Below are 24,000 nucleotides of genomic sequence, written 5' to 3'. Positions count from 1 at the left end.
AAAATGAAGTGTGCACTCAGTAAAGAGATTTACAAAAGACTATTAAGTATACTTTATGAAAGGATTTAACTAATCCACCTATTAGGATGAAATAGTGGCTGATCTCTAATCTACAGCTTGATTTGCTAAATGAGATTCTTTTGAGTGTAATGATCACCTTTCTATGATAGATAAATATTTTTCTCTTTATACTACTTATAGCCTTAAACTTCACACTTCTACTCTTCAAATTTTCTTCATACTTATATATTCTTTGGATGTGATACAATACATTACATATATACCAATCCAATTTACAAATCAACAAAGTTAACTACAATACAAGTTTCACCAAAATACACAAAGTGAGCTCAACTGTAGGAACTTGGGTTCTAAAGACTAACTCAGTGAGGTTTTGATAAGTTTGACATCTACTATCAATGATCGACATCATTATGCATTCAGTAGATGTAGAAGCTTAGTCCATACTGATCACTTCCAAGTAGTCTAAATTGGGTCTGTATTGGTGACTCAGTGAATACTACAAAACTCAACATATTAACTAAATCACTTGATTCAAATAGCATAGCTCAGTTAATGCTATTACTATGAGCTTGGTATAAACTAAATTACTTGGTTGAAACTGAGTGGCTCAACCAACACTAGATTCACATTACTAAATTTGTAAACTCGGTAACCATTGTGGAACTTTGTTTGTGTTGAAAGACTTGGTAAACACTATGAAGCTCAGTTTACACTAACAATCATCAATCCGATAGAAACTACTTGACACAACCTAAATATTGTTCCTTGAACTTGATAGCAATGGTAGAACTCAGTAGAGTCTAAATTACTTGGTTAACATTGTTAACTGTACAATACACTTGGTAGTTGTTGGCTATCTGAATAAGTGTCCATCACTAATAAGGAAACTTGATTGTAATGTCAACAATCTCTCCCTTTGGCATTAGTGACAAAAGCACTTATCAATCAAAACTGAATTCTCAAAAATTCAAAACAATCTTTATTCTTCATCATATGTCTTCAACTTGGTAGCATACTTTGTTTTTGAGATTTTTCAAAATTTCTTTTGTAAGAGATGTTTCTTTGAATATCTGTACACGTATATAATATGATATTATGATGCACCCCCATACATATATATACTTTATACATTATATACATCTTCTCATCTTTTATCTTCTTCCTTTATATCACATCTTCTCCCCCTTTGTATATTACATCATATATTATATCTTCTCCCCCTTTACAATATGTTATATACATCTTCTCCCCCTTTTTGACATGAATGACAAATATGTATTCTACATGGTTATACCAAAATGTGACAAGAAATTAGAATGTACTTTTAGAATCAATGACAATGTCTTGTCCCAATTTGCTTGCAACACCTTGCTTATGTGCAATGCACTCTATACTTTTTTTGATAATTCTACCATGTGGTCAGCAATGGAGAAGTTTTTGTCATGGATGAGGGTTTTAGAATTTGCAATATGTTTCTACAATGCATCCATATTTGGGATAATCATGCCCTAAATATCTACAAGTGTAGCTCTTATCCTGACTTCTTCTCTTAGCAATTCTACCTGCATATCAGTTAGAAATCTAATCTTTGTATAGTGAGAAGAACTATAGCTCAAGTCAAGTGACAACTATTGTGCACTTTCCTTTAGATCTTCATCAATCTTGGAAAGTTTATCTTTGATTTCCTTGGTGAAAATTGATGTGTCATAGATTTTACCAAATAAAGAGGTTACATTGTTGCAAGGGGTTTCCAATGAGCCTAGAATAGTAGACAAGTCTACTTGATGTATTGCAATCTTTTGTGCTACTAGCTCCAAAAATTTATTCTCAAATTTCTCTTGTCCATTCAAATCTTCATTGAACTTCTAGATGACTTTTTCTAGTTGAGCCAAAATTGGTTGAGAAGTGTCAACCTTAGTGCTGAGTGCCTTTGCAAGAATTTTCTTTGCATCTTCTAGAACTTGGAATTCTCTATTCCTTTCTTTTCTAAGCCTTTCTTGCTTTTCTTTCTTCTATAGAAGTTCTCCAATAATGTGCATTTGATTAGGATTAAGATTAGAGATATCCCAATTTGGGGTAACTATCTCCTCATCAAGATCAATGTCTTCTTCCTTATCTTTTCCTTTGCTCAAAATTTTTGTACTCAGTTGAGGCTTGGTCTCAACTATCCTTTTACTTATTATTTGCATGCTAAGAATAACAATGGTAGAAATAGTAGGACTAAAAAAAAAAGTAGATACTGCACTTATTGAAGAAATACCTTGTGTGACCAAAATTAATGGAGGAGGAAGTACTGACTACTTGGTAGATGAAGTGCTTGACACTTTTGTCAGTTAAGTATTGAGCCAAATAGGTGAAAATATTGGTTGAGTTCTTAAACTTGCAATCTTTGACACAACCAATTCTGTAGTAGCTTTCTTAGAGCTTGATGTCTTCAATGCTTCACTCAGAGAATGAGGAAGTGAGGCTATGACCATTACTGGAATCTTCTTAGGGTCAGTCTCCTCAATATTTTGAATCTCAAGTAGATTCTCCTCATTAGCTTATTGTTCCTATTCTCATCATCTTTGTTATCATCATTAGTTTCTTCTTCATCTTCTTCCTCCTTGTCATCTTTATCATCATCATATCGTCCTTGTCACTAACATTAACAACATAATCACTCTTCTTGTGAAGATTATAGATATTCTTCCATGTGGTTGTAGCATTCTTCACTACATGTTCAATGTCATTGATCAATGTTAGATAAGTGTTAAACTTCAAGGTAATTTTCTCTTCATTCTTCTTGATGGAATCATTAACTTCTTTATCACTCAAGCTCAACATGAGTTGCCTCAGGGTCTTCTCATTTATGTCTTTAGCATTTTTCTTGGCTTTTTCCCATCTTGGCTTTCTTTTCTTCATTAATTAACTCAGAATCTGCTGAGCAAGGTGGTCAGGAGAATATTTCCATTTACCCATCTTAGACATAACCATGTCTTCCACTTGCTTCTACTCCTCTGTAGTTCTTATCTCATATCTTAGTGATTCAAAATTTTCCATATCATCTCTATAGCCAATTTCCTTCAACTTTTCTTGGAATGAGGGTGCTGGCCATTTGAAGATTATATCTCCTCCTTCTTTACCAACTTTCTTCCTAGATGTCCTCCTTGTAAACACTACTATAGATGGTTTGGTAGGTTTGGTTATAATAACCTTACCTTTCTTCTTTATTGGCTCTTCTTCTTTTGATTTTTCTTCATCTTCGACTTCATCTTCTTCTATGTCATCTTCTTTGCCTTCTGTCAAAGGAGAGTAGAACTAGTTTTTTTCAAATTTTCTATTCTTTTCTTCCCTTTGTTGACTACTTGAGGGAGGTTTATCTCTAGTTCTATTCATGCTTTTTCTTCATTATAAGTGCCAAAATAATTAGCCTTTTGATCAACCGATTCATTTAACAATGCTTCAATGATATTCTTGATTTCATCAATGTTAACCTCATAACATAGAGGCTTGATGCATACAATTCTCAGTTTGAGTGCTTGTATATACACTTTATCACAATCAACAGTGAAAAAAAGACCATCTTTGTAGTCTTCTACAAGTTTCTTAGGTATCATGAATATTTTTTTCATCTTATCCTTAAATGCATCAAAATAGTTGTGCATGATAAATAATTTTCTCCCATTTCATATACTTATTGATTTGATAGAGAATAGGTACATCTTTTCTCTATACAACTATACCTTTTGATGGGAAGAACTTTTGCACAAAGAAAAATAAATAGGTTAAGAGTGAAATAAACTTAAAAGGATTATTATTTGAAGTTATGATACTCTCCATGTTCTTGTTGAACTAATTCACCATCACCTCGGCAAGGTCAAAGGACATGTTGTTCTTGACCACTTTGAATGTGAGATCCATAGCTTCACATGATACACTATTGAGTCTACTTGAGCTATATATCTCATGTGAAATTACATGTATCCAAAAATTCAATTCCATATTAGTGGCACAACTGATCTTCATACCCCTTCCATCCTATTTGAAAATGGTTTTCTTCTCGATTTCCACCCGACTTAGGGTTTTGGTGGTTTTAGTCTTTGTCAAAATTGGAAGCCTTGTGATCTAATGGATCATTTTCTTTGTTATCAAAATAGGTTTTTGCAACCATAATTTCTTGTTATGCACATGGATGAGGATAAATCTCATCCATTTTATCTAAAAATCTCAGGGCATGTGTGGAATGTGGGTCAAACTCTTTGCTTCCAAATGTTGATGCTCTAGTTTTGACATGCCATTCACACACAATTTTTCCAACAACTCATCCATTTTAAAAGTTCCTATATCTTGGATAAAAAAACAAAATATGAATGAATATCATTAATAAATAGTACCTTGGATGGAATCTAAGATTGTGCTCTAGTTGGATCTAGGGTTTCTATAACTGCCAGACTAAGCTTGAAATCTAGTGCTTTCCATTCAATGCCTCGAACCAACTTTCTGAACCTTTCTTTGTCTTGTTGCTAGAGGACGCAATTGTTTGATAGGGTTTAAGAAAATGCAAAAAATTTCAACAAAAAATTGCACAGATCTCTCAGATGCACTAAAATTGCTCTGTACAAATAGCTCTTGAAAATTCACAGTGACAAATGACTTTGATTTCACCCTTTTATCAAATTTCTCCTTTCAATTGCCATAAATGCCTAGTATGATTGCTTGGCTGATGGTAGACTATCTTCCGTTCAACTTGAATTAAATGCTTAGTAGGAACATCCACAAATCAGTGTCCATATAACATTGAGTTATTCCTACCCTTGCTTGTTAGGGTCTTGCAACCTAACCTCGGTCGGTAATGTCCAAACTTCCTTAGATGCTTGGTGATCCCTTTGCATCTTGAATGCTACTATAGATCTTTCTTTCTTTCTTGATTAGAATTGATGTAGGATGTCTCTTCATAATCTTAGTTCTAGTTCTCCTTGTGAGAGATCAATTAGAAATCCTTGAGTCACCCAATTCTTGAGTGACATGTGCTTCATTGCTCAGATTTTCATTCTTAGAAGATTTTGGAATCCATTGCTATCTAATATGCTTTTTGATGTTATCATCCTTGGCTTTCTTTTCATCTTCAATTCTTCTAGTATTCATATAGTTCTTGGCAAGATGACCAAGTTCTATACAAATGAAACATCTTCTAGTGGTGTCTCTTGTCCTCATGTGATGTTTAACACAATTAATTCCAATGTGTCCAAATTCTCCATAATAGTGACATCTACACAAGTGTTGTAGTCCCAACCAAATATAGCTTTTACAATCTATTCTATTGGTTTCAATATCTTAGTTTTACACTCTGAAGATTTGTGCCCATGCTTCTTGTATTTGTGACATTTGCTCTCAAATTTAGGTTTCTGTTTGCATTCATTAGCTCTATGACCATGCTGATTACAATTGTAGCATTTTCCATTGAATTTAGCTTTCCTATTTCTCCAACATTTGTTTAATATGTGACCAATCTTACCACATTGACTGTAATCAAGTCTTTGATTCTTTTGAGCTCCTTACTTGGATGATTCACCTTCTTCTATATATCTAATTCTTGCTTTACCCTTTTGTTTGTATTAGATTTTCTCATTTAGTTGATCCATGTATGCTTGAGATTTCATCATCTTCTCATTAGTTTTCCTTTCAGTGTTTAGATCATGCTACAATCTCTTATTCTATGATTTTATATCCACGATCTCTTCATTCACATTAGTAAGTTGATCAATGAAGTCTTCTTGTTGAAGGGATACATGCTTAATTTTATTGCTCTTTCCTTCTAACTCTTCTTTTATCTTTTTTTTCTCTTCCATGACTTCACCCAATCTTATTAAATTTCTTGTTCTCTTTTCAACATTCTAACTTCTTCTTGAAGTGTACCATTCTTTTCTAATTGTTCTTTAATTGCTTCATTAGCTTCATCTAAATTGCTTTCTGAATGTATTTCTTCAATTCTTTCTTCAATGTAGAGTTGGTCATTCATTTTAATTGCAAGATCTTTTCTTCTTTTCAAGGATTGAGAGAATTTCTCTTTTTCTTTCTTGAGTTGTTCAATAGCCAATTCCAAATCCAACTTTTCATTGTCAATAGCCTTATCAAGTCTGAATACCTCCATAGCTTCTGATCTTTGCTCAAATTGTTAAACTTTTCTTTGAGAACCACAAAGCTTTGATACCAATTATTGGAAATATATGAGGGCATAAGTTACTAAGAGGGGAGGGGTAAATTAGTAACCAATAAAAACTTAATCTTATTTCACCAATTAATCCTTCATGTGTATTCTAATCTAATTGCATGCATGAAAAAATGAAAGCATTAAAAAATTCAAAACATTTTGACACACAATATGGTGACCCAAAAACCTTCCAAATAGAAAGTAAAACAAGGGTGGAGATGATACCCACAAGCTTTAGTACTGCATTATAAAGTTGGCTTGTTAAGGCTTACAATGATCACTTCTAATGATCTGCCCTGTTAGGAGCAATAAGGACTACTAGGTCCACCTTGTGAAAGGATTTAAAAAACATACAATGAAATATGCACTCAATAAAGAGATCTAAAAAAGACTATTAAGTCTACCTTGTGAAAGGATTTAATCGATCCACCTATTAGGATGAAAAAGCGGCCGATCTTTGATCTACAACTTGATTTGCTGAATGAGATTCCTTTGAGGGTAATGATCACCTTTCTATGATAGATAAATCTTTACTACTCCTTATACTACTTGTAGCCTTAAACTTCACACATGTGCTCTTCAAATTTGCATTATACTCATGTCATATACTTTTTGGATGTGATACAATATGTTACATATATACCAATCTAATTTACAAATCAACAAAGTTATCTACAATAAAAGTTTCACCAAAATACACAAAGTTGGCCCAACTATAGGAGTTCAGGTTTTGAAGACTAACTTGATGAGGTTTTGATACTTGGCACCCAGTGTTAATTCTCAATATCATCATGCATTTGGTAGACATAGAAGCTCAGTCCATATTGATCACTTCCAAGCAGTATGAACTCAGTTTGCACTGGTGACTTAGTGAATACTATGAAACTTGACATATATAATGAATCACTTGATTCACACTGCATAGCTCAGTCAATGCTATTGCTACAAGCTTGGTATAAATTAAATCACTTTGTTGACACTAAGTGGTTCGATCGACACTGGATTCACATTACTGAATCTACAAACTTGGCAACCACTAGAGAAATCAGTTTGCACTGAGAGACTTGGTAAACACTATGAAGCTAGGTTTACACTAGCAATCATCAACCTAGTAGAAACTGCTCAGTGAAAATAGACTATTGTTCCTTGAACTTGATAGCAACCACTGGGTTAACATAGTTAACTATACAATACACTCAGTAGCTATTAGCTGTTTGAATAAGTGTGTGTCACTAATAAACAAACTTGACTACAATGTCAACACTTCTACCATAATGACACTTCTCCCCAACATGTTTTTCATGCTAAACTTCTCCCCCATTGACATCAATGTCAAAGGTTTCAAAAACTGACAAACTCTACAACAATTGATTCTTACTAGCTCAAGTGTGCAAAGAAACTATTCAAAACAACATCTGACAAGAGTCCCAGATGACTCTGTCCATCATAGATACTCCCCCATATAGGAAGTGTTAGCATTTAGTCCAGAAAAACAATGTTTCTATGTTACACTAGATTGATTAACTCTTGCATCTTCTACTCTGATGTAGGAAGGGGCATAACCCCTAGCATACCTCACAAATACTAAAAAGTCTCTTTGGGAAGAGGCTTAGTGAATATATCTACAATCTTCTCTTTTGTGCTCACATACTCCAATCTAATTTCCTTTTCTGCAACTTTTTCTCTCAACATGTGATATTAAAAATGTGCTTGTTCTTTGAATGCAAAGCTAGATTCTTTGACATATATATTGTGCTTGTCTTGTAACAATGTATGAAAATAGGTTCACTAATTTCTATCCTTATATCCTTCAACATTTACTTCATCTAAACAACTTGATCATAATTGTTTGCTGCTACAACATATTTTACTTTTGCTATATTGTGATGTACAATCCTACTTCTTGCTTAACCAAGAAACCAATTTTCCTCCAAGCAAGACGGCTCCAACACTCGTGTTCTTTCTATCATCCATACTACCTACCCAATTAGCGTTAGTATAAACATTTAGAGTAAAATCATTAGATCTATCATACCACAATCCAAACTTTGATGTTTCTTTCAAATATCTAAATATCCTTTTGACTTCTACATAATGTGCTTCTTTGATTCTCTAGGATTAACTTGAAATCTTGCAATAATTCTAACTACATTTTCTATATTTGGCCTTGTGTGAGTCAGATATTGCAAACCTCTAATCATAGATCTATACTTCTTCTACTTAACAGTAGGTGTCTCATCCTTTATAGATAACTTGTGTCCAATTACCATAGGTTTTCCAATGAGTTTACATGTTTCCAAACCAAACCTGTTAAGTAAATCCTTCAAGTACTTAGTCTAAGAAATAAAGATTCCTTCTTTGTTCTGTACAATCTACAATCCTAAAAATTATTTCATTTCTCCTATCATAGTCATCTCAAATTCTTTCTTCATTTCTTCTACAAACTTCTTACTTTCCTCATCATTTCCTCCAAATATGATATCATCAACAAATATTACCAAAATCATCAAACCATCATCAATTTATTTCCATTATAGATTATTGTCTACCATATGTTTGCTATATCTAACATTTGTCAAATGCTTGTCTAAATTTTTATACCAGGTTTTGGGTGCTTGCTTTGAGCCATACAATGCTTTCTTTAGTTTTCATACTATGTCCTTATCATCTATCAAAGGAAAACTTTTAGGCTGCTCAATGTACACTTCTTCTTCAAATTCTTCATTAAAAAATTGCTAACTTGACATCCATTTGATACAATTTGACTTTCTTTTATGCTGTATGAGCTAAGAATAATCTTAATGTTTCTATTCTAGCCACTAGAGCATATGTCTCATCATATTCTATTCCTTTTTGTTGTGAGTAACCTTTATATACCAATCTTGCCTTATTCCTTCCAACTTCACCTTGCTCCTTCATCTTGTTCCTAAATAACCATTTAGTTCCTATCACATTCTTGTCTATTGGTCTAGGGACCAATTCCCATGTTTCATTCTTTACTATATGATCCAATTCCTCTTTCATAGCTTATTTCCAATAATAATCTTTACATGGTTCATCTGTAATCTTAGGTTCAACTTGAGATATCAAACATAGTTATTCATTGAATCTACTTCATGTCATCACACCTTTATCTCTGCTTCCAATGATCTACTTGGATGGGCAATTATTTATCATATTCTTTCCCAACGTAGGAGTTTCTATCTCAACTCTTGGTTCTATTGAAAGATTTGAGCTTTGTTCCTACCTCAACTCTTCTTGATTCTACAAATCATTGTTAGTCTCAAGAAATACTTCATCATCTTCTTTGGTTCATCTTGAGATCTAGTACAGGTATAGTGATCTCTGATATTCTACCTATAAATGTTCTTATAGATTCATCTTCCATCATTTTAGCATTTTGAAATGCACAAATCCAACTTTTTAGCCACAATTTCTTAGAATGTTCATCACCTACAAAACTATTTTCCAAATCTTTCCAAATCAAATGTGAGGTAGAAAGTGATTTTACCTTATTGTATTCAATTTCAGGAAGTGCAATCAATAGTGCTTCTCTAGCTCTCATGTCGCATATAAAATGATCTCTTTCTACCTCGATAAAAGTTTCCAAATCCTTTTCAGGAATGATTTTCTTCACTAATTTTGTCAAGATCCAATATCCTAGATGCATACACAACAAATGAGTATTCATCTTTTCCTGCTAGGTATCATAATTTGTTCCATCAAACTTTAGACTATGTTTCCTAAATATGATCATCATGGATCTCCCAAAGTTGTTAAACTTTATCTTCAAGGACCTCATGCTCTAATACTTATTGTTAGAAACAATAGTCTACCAAGATAACTGAGAAGGGGAGGTGAATCAATTATCCAATAGTTAAAATATTTATCTTTTTAAAACAAACTAAACCATTTAACCAAAGTAAAAAACAACCATAATAAGATGCATATAGAAAATTACACCTGATATGTTAACTAAGAAAATGCTTGATCACAGGAAAAATCCCAGTGGGAATGATGCCCACAAGATGATGTACTAATATAAATATTCTTTGTTAGAGGATGGACCCTGTTAAGAGTCTATTACAACATTTAGTACATAAATTCACTACTAGAAGACTTTGAATCCCTGTTAGGAGATTCCAACCCTATTAGGAGTTGTGCCAACCTTATTAGGAGTTGTAGTACAATGTATGCAAGAAAAGCCCACTACCCAAACATGCAATTTCAGCTACAAGAAGAGCTCATTGCTCAAACATACAATTTACTATTATGTTTTTCTTTCTTTGTTCTGTCAATCGAACCAATCACTACCAGGCCTTGTAGACTAGGTCATGAACCTCAGACCCAAATATTAAACCTCAAATCACTCTAAAATCCTTAGCAATGAATTTTTCTTCACTTCCACTCTGCTCTGCTCAACTTTGCATTCCACTCTTGTGCTACTTACAAAATTATTCACATCCATATCATGATAAAGCAAAATTTCCTTCCTCTATATGGAGTCCATAAAAAAATTCCCTAAGTCAGCTATTAGATCTTCTCAATAATCATTGTAGGACCACATTAAGAACATGTTACACTTACTGAAACAATAGTCTTTAGTGAAACATTAATCTTCTACCTTGCAACTTGAATAACTTTCTGTACACATAATATTATGACTAGTGAACTTAGCCATGTCATCACCAACATGTCTTCTTCACATCCTTGACCTTGATTCTTAGAATAATAACTCTGCTAAGAGATATAAAAAGTTTACCATAACATGCCTTTGTAAACTCTATCTCAAAACAAACATCACCGAATTTTGCATAAATTCTTTTAGACTTATCATTTCTTCTTCCATGTTAACTTCATATACCAAATACATAGATGAATCTCTCATAACCTTAAATAGTTATAATACTCAACTAGCCATCTATACCAACTTGATCTTTCCATTGTTCTTCTGTCAAATACCATAGAAAGCTGCAAAATGTAAATAATAACATATCTATAATACTCCCCCATAGGAATATCATTAGCATTCATGATTTCAACAATCTCTTAACATTTAGGGTGTTTCTTCATTCATAGATTAGACATAAGAGACTAGTATTGGCAAGAAAAGAAAGAAGGCTTAAGGGAACAGATGCTTGAAGAGTGAACAAGCTATCAGAGTTAAGTGTGTGAAAGCCAAGCATAATGAAGGATTGAAATAGTGATTTGCAATTTGTAAAGCAATTTGTAAGTTATTATTAGATCGAGCTTTACTGTTACTTTCTAATAATTGTACCAGTCTAGGTTAAATCCTTTGGATTAAGGTTGACCTAATAATCATTTTAAAATCATTTAAAAAAGTGAAATTCTAAGTGAATGATCTAAAGTCCTCTAGCAAGGATCACTCCTAATAGGGTGATTGAAATCCTCTAACCAGGTCACAATTAACAATGTGTATTGTAACCTTTAACATGGTTGTCCTTTCATAGAACATCACTTAAGAAGAGTGAGAATGAGTTGCATGTTATTGGTATCTTTTCCCAAGTTAGGTTTTGATGTAAAATCATTATGTTAAATCTTTTATTGAATCTAGTATGTTTCATCCTTACATTTTTGCAAAGTTCATTTGATAGTAACGTACAAAGTCTAGTTGATTGTATGATCTAATGGATGCATGCGTGAATATTTTATATGGATATGGGTTCACTACAATGTGAAAAGTTTTATTTGTACATCTATACCTTAGATAACTGATTCACCCCCCATCTCATTTATTCTAAATAATTCCAACAATTTGATGAAAAAAAAATTGTTTGAAAAGTTTGAAAAATAAGGATGAAGTTTTTTACAAGATCAACAACTACAAAAATGCCAAGAAGATCTAATAAAAGAGATCTAATAATTATAAATGGAGCACAAATTTTTTTAAAAAAAGTTTTATTTTTAAAGGATGAACATGCTATTTATTGTTGCTAATATCATTGATTTTTTTGATTGTTGATCAAGTTGATGAAGAAAAAAGGAGAACCGAGAAGAGAAGTATTGTGAATATCAAGATAAAGAAGTGCTAATTTGATGTGGAGTGTATGAATAAGATAGTAAGAGATAAAAAGATAGAGATTAAGTGAAGGAAAGATTTGAACAAGCAAAGTAGTGCTAAAATTAACATATAATTTTACTTTACTTTCTAATAATTGTTATAGAAAAATATCTTATTTGAGTAGACCTGACAATATTTTTAAATCCCATATGATAACATTCTATTGAGTGTTTATAATTCCTTTAGAGAAAACCATTCTCTAGAAGTGTTAAAGAATGAACAAGGTCTAGATGATTTTTGGTGACAATCCTCTAACAAGGTCACATTATTAAAGTGTGTAACCTTTAAAAAGGTTGGCTTCTAACATATCTCACTTTAGAAGAGTGTAAATTTTGGGTTGCTAGTTTCGAGGTGGTTTTTCCCTTTATAGGGTTTCCATGCTAAATACTTGTGGCAAATTGTGTAAATTCTTATGATGTTCCAAGTTTATTTAATTTTTACTATTTACTTCTACAACTTGGTATAAGTGGGAAGATAACTATGATACTCAGTATATATTAAATTGATATGTTATTGTAAAGATTATATCAATTTATATTTTGATGCTAGATCTAACTACCAAGTTATTGATATGAAAGATCAAAGTATTTGAATTGGTAAAAAGTGTTTTTAAGGCTTTTAGGATAATTGGTTATTATTGACTCACTCCTCCTAGTAAAATAGAGTGTTTCTTCTTGAAATATTTAGCAAACAATAAATCACTCAAATTTGTCTCTTCCATGTGAACCTCTTCCTAGAAATCATAGTCATTAGTACTCTACGTGCATGAAAGGAATCAAATCCTTGACATTTACTCTTAAGAACATTCAAATCATCAAGCAAATTTTCAAGTACTATTTCTTTTACTTGACCTCCTAAGGTTTTCTTATTATTAATACCCAAAAACTCTAGAACTAGTGTCATTTCTCTTTTTCTAAATAATCTATAAAATAATTATTCTTTTCCTATAAAAGATTTATTCTCAAAATATTTTACCAAAATTTTTCTAAGATGCAATTTGATTATGCTATTAGGCACCATGTCTTTGGATGAAACTTGATTGAAAAAGGGATCTTCATTCAATTCCACCAAATGTTCCATGCTAGAAAAAATATTTTGATTCATGGTACCAACATCTTTCCGATCTTGACTTGTATTTTTGTCAACATTAATAGGCATCTCTTTGTCATCAACACCTTGTCAAGCACATTTTTTATGTTCTTCTATTTTGTCATCCCTCTTTCAGTCATATTTCCTTCCTCTATTTCATTGACTTCCCTTCATGCTTGAAGTATTCAAATAAATCACTTTAATACCCCTTAACAAAAAAAATATTATTTTCCACTACTTCATCCTAAAGCACCAATTTAGTACCCAAATAATTACTAGGAGTAAATTATTTGATGAATTGGATTGGAAAATGACTTATTTGATGCTTTCTTTATATGGGGTAGTAGCACCCATGTGAGTGGGTGCAATGGTCTAACCTGTACATTGGCTCGGTCAAGCAGGACTTGGCTGTGTCCCCTGATGTGACATGCCATGTAGCAATTGCTTTACCTAAACATGTGTTTAAAATATAAATTTGTGCTTTAAAGCCTAGTTTTCCTACTAAAATTTGATAAAGATGAAGAAATAAAAATATTGTTTCATAGATCTCTGAATGAAAAATCTAAGCATCTATTTTTTTTTAATAAAATTTGGATTAGGAAAATAATGTTTAATATATTAAACAATGAAAGTAGGTATATTAAGTTTTCAAAAGAGGCAGATTCAAAAAAGAAGAAGAAGTAAATCTTATCCAAAAAATATAATATTTATATGATGCAATAGAGGAGACATTCCTTTTAAATAATGTGTGTGTGTGTGTGTGTGTGGTATAGATTTAAAAGGGGAACAATGGTGGGAGATGAAAACTATCAATTTTTGAAAATTTTTACTTTGAAAATATATAAATCACAAAATATAGATAAAAAATGAATATTTCTTTTTTCTTGCACTAGCTATACATGTCTTCTATCATATATTTTAATTTTAGACCAAAAAAATTTTGAATGTAGTTTTGGGAAGGAGGTAAAACCCTTGATTTTTTGCAAATTTATTTAAAAAAAAAAAAAAGTCAATTATTATTCAAAAATAAAAATAAAAATTATATTCATAATCTTTATGTTGTCTTAAACATTTCATTAGTTTACATCGTCCTCAAATTCCTAATAGAAATATCACTTTTTGGTCATTGAAGTTTTTCAGTTTTATTATTGTTAACATTTTCCTTTATAGAAGTATGATATTGATTGTGTGTTTACCCATTCAAATAAATCTAAAAATATATGTCAAAACTAAATTTGATTACTTTTAGGCATTTTTAGGAAATGTTAGGCATTGTCAAGTCTCCCAAAGCCTAGTCAAACCTTATGAAAACCTAATCAAGTTTCATCAAATCAACTCAATCCATCATCAACAAATTTATCATCTGACATTGTCAAGTCTCATAGGGCCTAATCAAATATTATCAACTTAATTTATCATAAATCATTATCAATATAATCATTGACATTATTGAGTCCCTCAGTTTCTGATCAAGTCCTTATCTACATAGATTTAGTAGTATTAACAAAGTCCATCAATGCTATTCCAAGATAACCTTATCAATCAGTCTAATCACTTTTATGGCCTTTATAGAATATATTAATGCTCATCATCATTCCTTGTCCAATCAATTTGACATGTTACCAATTCTTATTAGTCAATTCAATATCATTATCTTATCATTTAATCACATTTGAATTCTTTTCAAAATCATCAAAATTGATCAAAATCTTCATCACAATTATCAAAGTTAGGTCATTCTTGCAATAAATACATCAATGTGGCTATAAATCAACTAATTTTTCCTATAGGAATAAATAAACCATATTTTATTCCTATCTCCTCATAATTCAATCATTTGATCTTTATTAATTTCCACTTTCCTCCAACTTCTCAAATTAATTAATTGCTAATTTCCACAAATTCCTAATTACTAAGTTTCCACTTTGGAAGTTTTTGAAAATTCAAATTATACAACTCTTACAAATTCCCCTAATTGTTCTTTTCATATCGTATAATTGTGCTTCATAATCTTCTACTGATTCACCTCCGAGTTTCTTCCACCTTTTTCCTCAACTTGTGCTTCCTAATTTCCTCATAACTAGCCCCATCTTCCCTCTTCTAGATTTTGCATAATTTTTCATTAATTTGTGCATTCCCAATTTTGCATCTAATTTATCATAATTATGACATTCTTCTAATTTGCAAAATCATTTATAAATCTGAATTTTGTCTCTCAATATCTATAAGTCAATCTTTTTTGCACGTGTTTGATTAACTACACTCCTATTATTTCTTTTCTTTCAAATAATTATGTGTGCTTGTCAATTGAGCATGTATCACATCACTTTCAATTGAGAATAAAGGAGAACATAGGAGTTTTAAATCTTTATTTGGAGTTGATTTTATGATAAGATTGTATGTATTTGATATTTTTAATTTTGAAAGGAAGTGAAAACCACTTATACAATTTGATTGTGGAGTTGCATGTAGTTCATAATTAGTAGTTACAAAAGCCTAAAACTATATTCTCTTTTTTTTTTTCAATAGTGAGCCTTTTTGCATTTTGAGGCATAGATATTCAGGTATTTATCCTACCAACAATACCCCTACTTCTTTCTAGAACTTAGCCTTGTTCAATCAAATCACCTAATTGGTGTCATTTTAATAGGTTGTTTTGTTCATTTCATGAGAATTAGTTTCTCTGTGCTTTTTGTATGTTTGGGTTTCTATGTCATATTTGGTGTTTATTGGTCAATGTACCTATTTTCTTAATCATAATCATTTGATGGTGTATTTTTGTGCATTAACTAAAATATCTTTAGTAGCACTAGATGTATGATTTTCTATAACCAATAGTTAAAAAAGTTTATAAGAGTGTGTGGAATAACTAATTCACCCCCTCTCAGTTATTTGGCATGTTCAACACTAGCAAAATGCAAATAGGGATTTTATTTTGGTGGTAGATGTTTCCCAATTCAATTAAATCATCTACTTCATAATATTCTATTTCTAGAAGATGATGGTGGTCTTAGAGCCATTCCCAATATCCGTGATAACTGCAAGTGGATGCACATGGAGTATCTCATATTATACCATTAGATTTATTTTCCCATTAGAGAATGGGAACTCTCATTTTCAAGAAAAATAAAAATTGCAAAAATTATGATGATGTTCCACATGCATTACCATTAGTATCAGGAGCATTTGAAAGTGGTTATTGTGGATCATATTATCTCTCTAAGTGTTTCCCTCTTAAATGCATTCATTGTCTAGGATTATGATCTTTGGAAGGGAAGTGGGCTTGTTGGAGGAGCATTTTTGTGTCATCTTGAATATTAGAGGGTTGTGTACACACTAGTAAATTTGTACTTATTTTTAGATGAGGGTTGGTTGATATTTTGATAGACAGTGATAAAAAATTGTGTCACTATAATTTCGTCAAGATTGTGACAAAATCCATGTCTTTCTATATATCAACAAACAAACTTGTTAAAAACAATCCCAATCTTTATCACAAGGTAGAGTTACACCATTACAAGGGAACATTGAGACTTTGATGATTAGGCGATTGGTATGGATGAGCTTTCTATGCCATTGACGATAGGCCTCGTCAAAACTTTAATGATTAGGAGATTATTATTAGTGATCTTTCCATTCCATCGACGATAGGCATCATCAAACATCAATGAAATTTTCTTAGAATCCTATGAGATTTTGATGTAATTTCCATGTCATTGAAGACAATAACTGTTGATAGATTGAATAATGGTTATCAAAAATTTGACAAAATCCCTACTTAACAAAAAAAAAAATTCATAAGAATCCTATTTTTTTTGTGATCTAAGGTAATTGGTGACTATGTTGGCAACATTATGAGTGTAAGAATCCTATTTTTTTCATGATTTAAGATAAGGAAATTTTTGGTCTATGGGGAGTAAGTCTCCCTATTGATTTAAGAGTGGGGGAATAAATGTTCTAGTTTGATAGGTGAGTGATGTTTTGCATGTTTAGTTGTGTTCCATAAGTTTAACAAAGTTAAGGATGCTATTGGGGGCTTAGTATTAGATGTTTGTTCCAGGCTATGTCACAAATAACATCCTTGGGCCTAAAGAGAGTCAAGGACTAAGGGGTCAATGGTTGATCCAAGGACTAGATAAATGAAACAATGTAATTTAAGTTGGTTGGGAGAGAGGAAAAGTTACATTTTATTGTCTACATCTTGATAGTGATGGTAATTGTCAATGGGCATTAAGGATGGAAAATAGTGTGTTTGAATAGCCCAAGCATTTGGGCATAGGGAAGTACAAGATGTCTCATGATGAGAGTGTGATAAAAAAATTTCATTGAGATTAGAAGTTGGACCATGCAATATGATCAACAATTGATAGATTGATCAAAGTTTGAGTGCTTGATGTTTAAGGAGTTGAGTTTTGAACAGTGACTTTGGTAAGTGTAGATGATGTGAGGAGTTGTATCTTACAAATATTTGAGAACTTATAATTATTTAAACATTGTGTGTAATAGCTACTTATAACCAACCAATCTATTCTTGGAGGGGTGCATCTCTTCGTATCCTTGCAAGATATAAGATGAGATTCAAACTCTTTTCCAGGGGAGATCAACCAGATATTTTTATATTATAATATTATCCTTTATAAATTACTACAATTAGAGAAGCCTTAATAACATTATATCCAGTTGGAATAAGGAGAAGATCATTGATTAACATCACTAATTCAACACCAAACATGTAACAAAAAAACATTATGTAGGAATCTTAAAAAAACATTGTCATCGATATTTTTCTTCTAGATTAAAACCATAAATAGATTTAGTCCTTACCTAGAATTACCCTCAAATGATGGAGAGATGATTTATTTACCCTACAACCTCAATTTATCATTCAGTTCTACTGCTCAATACCCTTTAACCAAATACAACAAAATCATGATCGATTAGCATTATAAAAGATGTTGAAAAGTTTCAAGATATGTTTTAGTTTTGTTGCATTGGTGAGTTTGTTATATGCATATTAGGATCTATAGTGTTATAAAAACAACTTTAAGAAGACTAAGATCATCATGTTAACAATATGGTTGTAATTGTAATACCCTAAAATTGGCAGATTGCCATGTTAACCAATTCTAGTCTATTTGATCATCCCTAAGTCCTATTTTACTAGGAAATTCTAATTCTACTAATCGCTACTTGACCTAGGTGTCAAATGCAGAAAACCCTAATCTACATTAATCACAGTATTTATTTAATTCCTAAGTATCAACTCAAATTAGCTATATTAAACTTATTGATTAAGTTTAATTTGATTATAATGTTCATACTTTCATTAAATTAAAATTACTTCTTTAGCTAATGTACAAGGGAATCAAATGTATTTAATTTAATAATATCCTTATTTTAATTATTAAATTTAATTATTCAATTAATTAAAGTTTTTTGACTTTATGAGGTCATATTCTTTTTTATAAAATTAAATATTTTCTCCAAATATTCTCTTTAGTTTAGAAATGGAAACTTTGGGTGGATTGAAATTAGAAAATAAATTAAATTAGTTAACTCCTTGTTCCACTCATAATTAAATCAGTTAACTCCTTATTTCACTCAAAAGCAATAAGTTAACTCCTTTTTCATAAGTTATTTTCCATTTTGGCTGAGTCTCATCTTCAATCTTGACTGTCCATTTTGATTGATCTCAATCGTCAATCGATCCTAGGGTTCTATTTAACGAGCCTTCGATTTCTCATTAAGGAGGTTGAATTGATTTTGCATTGAACTAATGTTGGAATATTTACTCATTTTTCATACATTTTCTTGCTTGAATCTCTTGCATTTTAATCTCATATTATCTTAATATGCATCCATTTAGCATAATATGTTTCTTTTATTTCTTAGCTTAAGAATACATTTCATATAGATTAATTGCATTCTTATATAGCTTAAGAAAAATCCTTCGTACTAGAGGTCTGGTTGCTTGCTTCTCATTTTGAGAGCAACAATAAAATCCTTCTAGTTAGAAGGCAACATGTTACACTATTGGGTTACTTGGATGAATAATCTCATATTCATTCTGGGATGATCTCTCAAGTAATGACCATGTTGAAGTGTATATGAGGATCTGAGGCCCACATTTCACATATACATTTCTGGCACCCAGCGTGGGGCTAAAAAATCTAATTTTCTTACCTCATTTACTCTATTTTCTACAATTTTAATGATTCTATCATGATCGTTCATACCATTTTCTAGATTTTTACATGAGAAATCTCATTTTCGCATGAAGAACTGAAGATTTCACCCCTTTCATTGCACTTCCTCATGCAAAAAGTGCATAAATGCACAGTTTCTCATGCAGTACACATCATTTTATTGTGTGGGCCTGTGCGTGATCTTGTGCAAAATTTTGCAATATATACAGTTTCTAGAATTCAGTCTTATCATTATGTTTTGACTAACAATGTTTCTAAAGAATTTCCTTTCAAATTTCTAGTTTTCTCCTACATAATAGTGGTTTGTAGGATGCTCATTGAAGACACCTTAAGAAAATACTTTAAACATCTATTGACTATGTGATTGTAGGACATTTGTCAAGGATACACATGTCAAAGACTCATTTCAAACCCACTTAAATGTCATGTCTTCTTTTATTACTTTTCACACATAGTATAAATAGGGCTTGTGAACTTCCTAAGGTGCAAGATAGGGGAATAGGGGAGTATGCTCTTTACTACTTGGAAGTGATACCCAAGAGTAAATTAGAAACTTAAAAGTCTCTAAAAGATGGTACCCGAGGGAGGCAAGCAAGTAAGTGGTTCTCCCAAATGAAGCCTTTAATAAAGAGATGATGATTTCCTTTTAGGGGATCAAAGTCCTGGAATAAGACAAGGTGGGATTGATAAGGTAACTTAGTGATGAACATGTCTTGTGTATTTAGGTAAGGTGATGAGGTAGAGGAGTATGCTCTTTTCCATTGAGGGAAATAAAAAAATTGGACCCTTAGATCCAAACCACCAGTACGAGTCAACCTTTAGAGGGCCTATTGAAGTGATCCAACCTTTGGGAATGACCCAAGTAAGCACACTCCTTTCATCAAAGATTCCAACTCACTATAATAAAGAAGCTTTGTAGAGTGAAAGACTCTAAAATCATATTAATTTCCTCTTCTTCATTCTAATATCACATATCAAGAAGAGGCTCTATAAACTACGTTGGTTGTGCCAACCTTAGTCTTGCTAGTCAAGTGTGTGTACTTATAGATTCTGGTGTGAACTACTGGCCTCAACTTCATTTGCAAATCCATCAGGGGTTAATATGAATGGAAGCCAAGTAAAAACCTCTTAGTTAGTTGTTGTTTGGTTCACCTTTGAAAGGGGCATAATATTTGTGCAAGGAGGGAAGAATTTCTCTTGTAGCTACTCACCATAGGCATGTAACTTGGCATTGGAAGGTGGTATATTTGCTTGACCCCCACCACAAGGGTGTTCATTCAACGTATATGTTATTAAACCCTTGGAATACATCAAAAAAATGGGCACCATCTAGTGAGGTGAGACAACTATGTAAGGTGTGTGCATGCACATAAGTTGTGGGACAAAGGTTTTTCCTTCTCTACCTTTTTTGGTTTTGGAGATAAAAAATGTTTGTTCTTGAGTCTTTAAACTTATCCAAACCTGTCAAACAAACAAAAGGCCAAGACTCCCCCATCCCTCTAAGTTGCTTTGTCCTCGATTGGATTGTTTGTGACTACTGGTTGGTTCCCATGTTTATCTAAAAATGAACTATCTTTTTCAACACTAAAATACTGTCCAAAACTTGAACTATATTGCTATCTACCTAAAACTTGTAAACACAATCAACAATCTATCTAGAATTGTTTGAAACTTGCAAAATCTCTTCAAAATCTAGTTAAAGTTGTCAAACTATCCAGATTCTCGCACCTAGTTCTACAAAATTTCATGTGAGTAATTACTCTATTAGAATTTCCTTGCATGGCTCTAAGAAAGTCCTCATGTGACTCCCTATGAATCTCTACATAAGATTGTGCAAATACTATCTTTTTATTCAAGAATTTTGTCCTTTAGTTAGTTTGTCAACTTCTTGCATGACTCTATGCAAGTCCTTGTGTGAGAACACAGTCCTAAATTTGCCATTCTAAATCTTTGTGATCTTGTTTGGGTCTCCTCACATGGTTCCCTAAGAATATTTGCATGGGGTCTTGTCCTAAAAAAGTCAAACTATTTTGTCAGAGCTATCTGTGCTTTAAGTTTGGTTTGTATTTGCAATATTTTACCACTTTTTTGTCTGCAAAACAATGACTTCCTGCTTAGCTAAAAACTTGTGATCTATGCATGGAATAATCTCATTACTCAGTTATCTTGTCTTTTTCCTCTCATGTTTTTCATACTTTGTGCCATAATAGTCATAATATTTGGTTATTCTATACAACACTCTTATCTTGCTTTTTTAAGATTACATTCTATTGTGGTATTTGCCTAGGCTTTAACTTTGTGTCCTTGTCTATGACTGTGGCAACAAGAAGTGGAAATGTATTTTATCCTCCTAGACTTAGACATGGTGGAGCTAGAGGTTGTAATCGCAGTAGAGGTTGCTTCTTAGTTTATACATGGTCTGTGTCTAGTTCATTTAGCAAAGAGTCTTCATGATCTCCTTCACCTATCAAATCACCTCATGTTCGAAGAACATTTTCTATAAACTTACAACAAACTAGGAACCCCTTATATCAAGAGGATCCCAAAACTAGAAAAGGTCATATATCTCCAAACAACACAATTGAATTTTTATTTAGACAACCTTTTCAACCAACATACACTGAAACTTATCACATTCCTAAAATGGCGGATCAAGAAACAGAACATGGAGAATATAGTAGAGACCAAGATCAACACAAAAATGAAATACATAAGGAACCTTGTATTGATGAAAATGAAGAAGAGGTAGAAATACTTCCTGAACATATCAAAAAATGTTGTAAGGACAAAAACTTCTAGAAAGTCATGGAAATCTTTCTTGATAAAGAGAAAGAGAAATACTTTCTCAAACTTGCTCAAGAGGGAGCCAAGCTACCTCATCACTTTAACATTCAAACTATCATTACACCTGAAGAGGAAATTAAAATGTCTAAATTGCAAAAACAACTAAATACCATGCAAGACCAACTAGCCCAATTATGCATGATAAAGACAAACCTACAAAAATATACACTCTAAATGCTCTTTTTCCATTCCCTTTTGACAAGAGTATAGACATGCTTCCTTTTCCAAGAGGAGTTGAGTTACCTAAGTATGATAAATACTTTGGAACAATCAATCCCCAAGATCATTTGCATGAATTAAGTGCCTTGTCTATGGAATTTATGCATAATTAGACATATCTCATGCATCTAATTCCCAAGAAGTCTAGGTGGTTAGGCCATGGAGTGGTTTCATGCTTGCCTACTATTATCAAAACATTTGATGAGATTGCAAACCTATTTGTCCAACAATACTCTCACAACATACACCACTTGCTTAACATTTGAGACTTGTGTAACCTTAAATAGAGATTTGAGGAACCTTTCCTCACATTCCTCCAGAGATGGAAACAAATTTATGCCAAATACTCATGCGAAATCCTTGAAATGGATAAACTTGATATCCTTATGGATAATCTTTTACCTAATTTTGAGTATAAAGTTCAACTTCAAGGTCCATGCAACTTCAAAGACATGGTTGTAGAAGCTATTTGGATATATGAATTCATGGTCAAAAAGGGTGAGTTAACCATTTAAAAGGATACTAAACAAGGATCCACCTCGAATAAGGAAAAATCTAAATATGTGAACAAAAACTGAGAGGTTTTGCATGATGGAGTTGTTGACAACATTACTCCTAAACCTACTAAGGTAGCTTTCAATCTTATAGACAAACTCAAAGCATCCAAGAATTTTGAGAAGCCTCCTTCTAAGAACAAGACATTTGGAAACAAACCAAAGAGCTCATCTTGGGTTCCATTCCTAAAATGAGACTTTACACCTCTTGGTGAACCTTTGGATTTGGTCTACAAGACATTGCTACAAAACAAGCTCATTTCTCCATTGGATAACTCTCATCCTTACAATCCACAACCCCTACCACCATGGTGGAATAGAACCACATTTTATAAATATCATCAAAACAAAGGTCACAAAACTAGCAATTGCATCAACTTGCATCACAAAATACAAGATTTAATCATTGATGGTGATATTGTTTTGGACGGGCATAACAAGAACACAAATCACAAGGCTTTCAAGGAGCCATTCAAATCTTATAAAAATTAAAAAATTTCAAAACAAAAATCTCATAACAAGATCAACTATACATACTCTAATGATGATGATGAGATAGTCCACAGGGTTGAACTAGTGGATGTTGAGTATTGTGATGTTATCACCATCAAGAGAAAATAAGAAAAAACTAAACCTAAGACACCATTTTTCTTAATGGGCCCTACCTCCACTATATTTGAAAATAAACCATAACAATCTTGTGCCAACACTATTACACATTCCCATGCCAAGTTAGTGCTCAAAGGCCTTGCGCTTTCTACTCTTGATTTAGAACAACATAAGGACAAA

The sequence above is a fragment of the Cupressus sempervirens genome, chromosome 10 (genome assembly GCF_028749045.1).
Source record: "Cupressus sempervirens isolate cs-2001-9-10 chromosome 10, ASM2874904v1, whole genome shotgun sequence".
Lineage (NCBI taxonomy): Eukaryota > Viridiplantae > Streptophyta > Pinopsida > Cupressales > Cupressaceae > Cupressus > Cupressus sempervirens.
Note: the sequence above shows the minus strand (reverse complement) of the source record.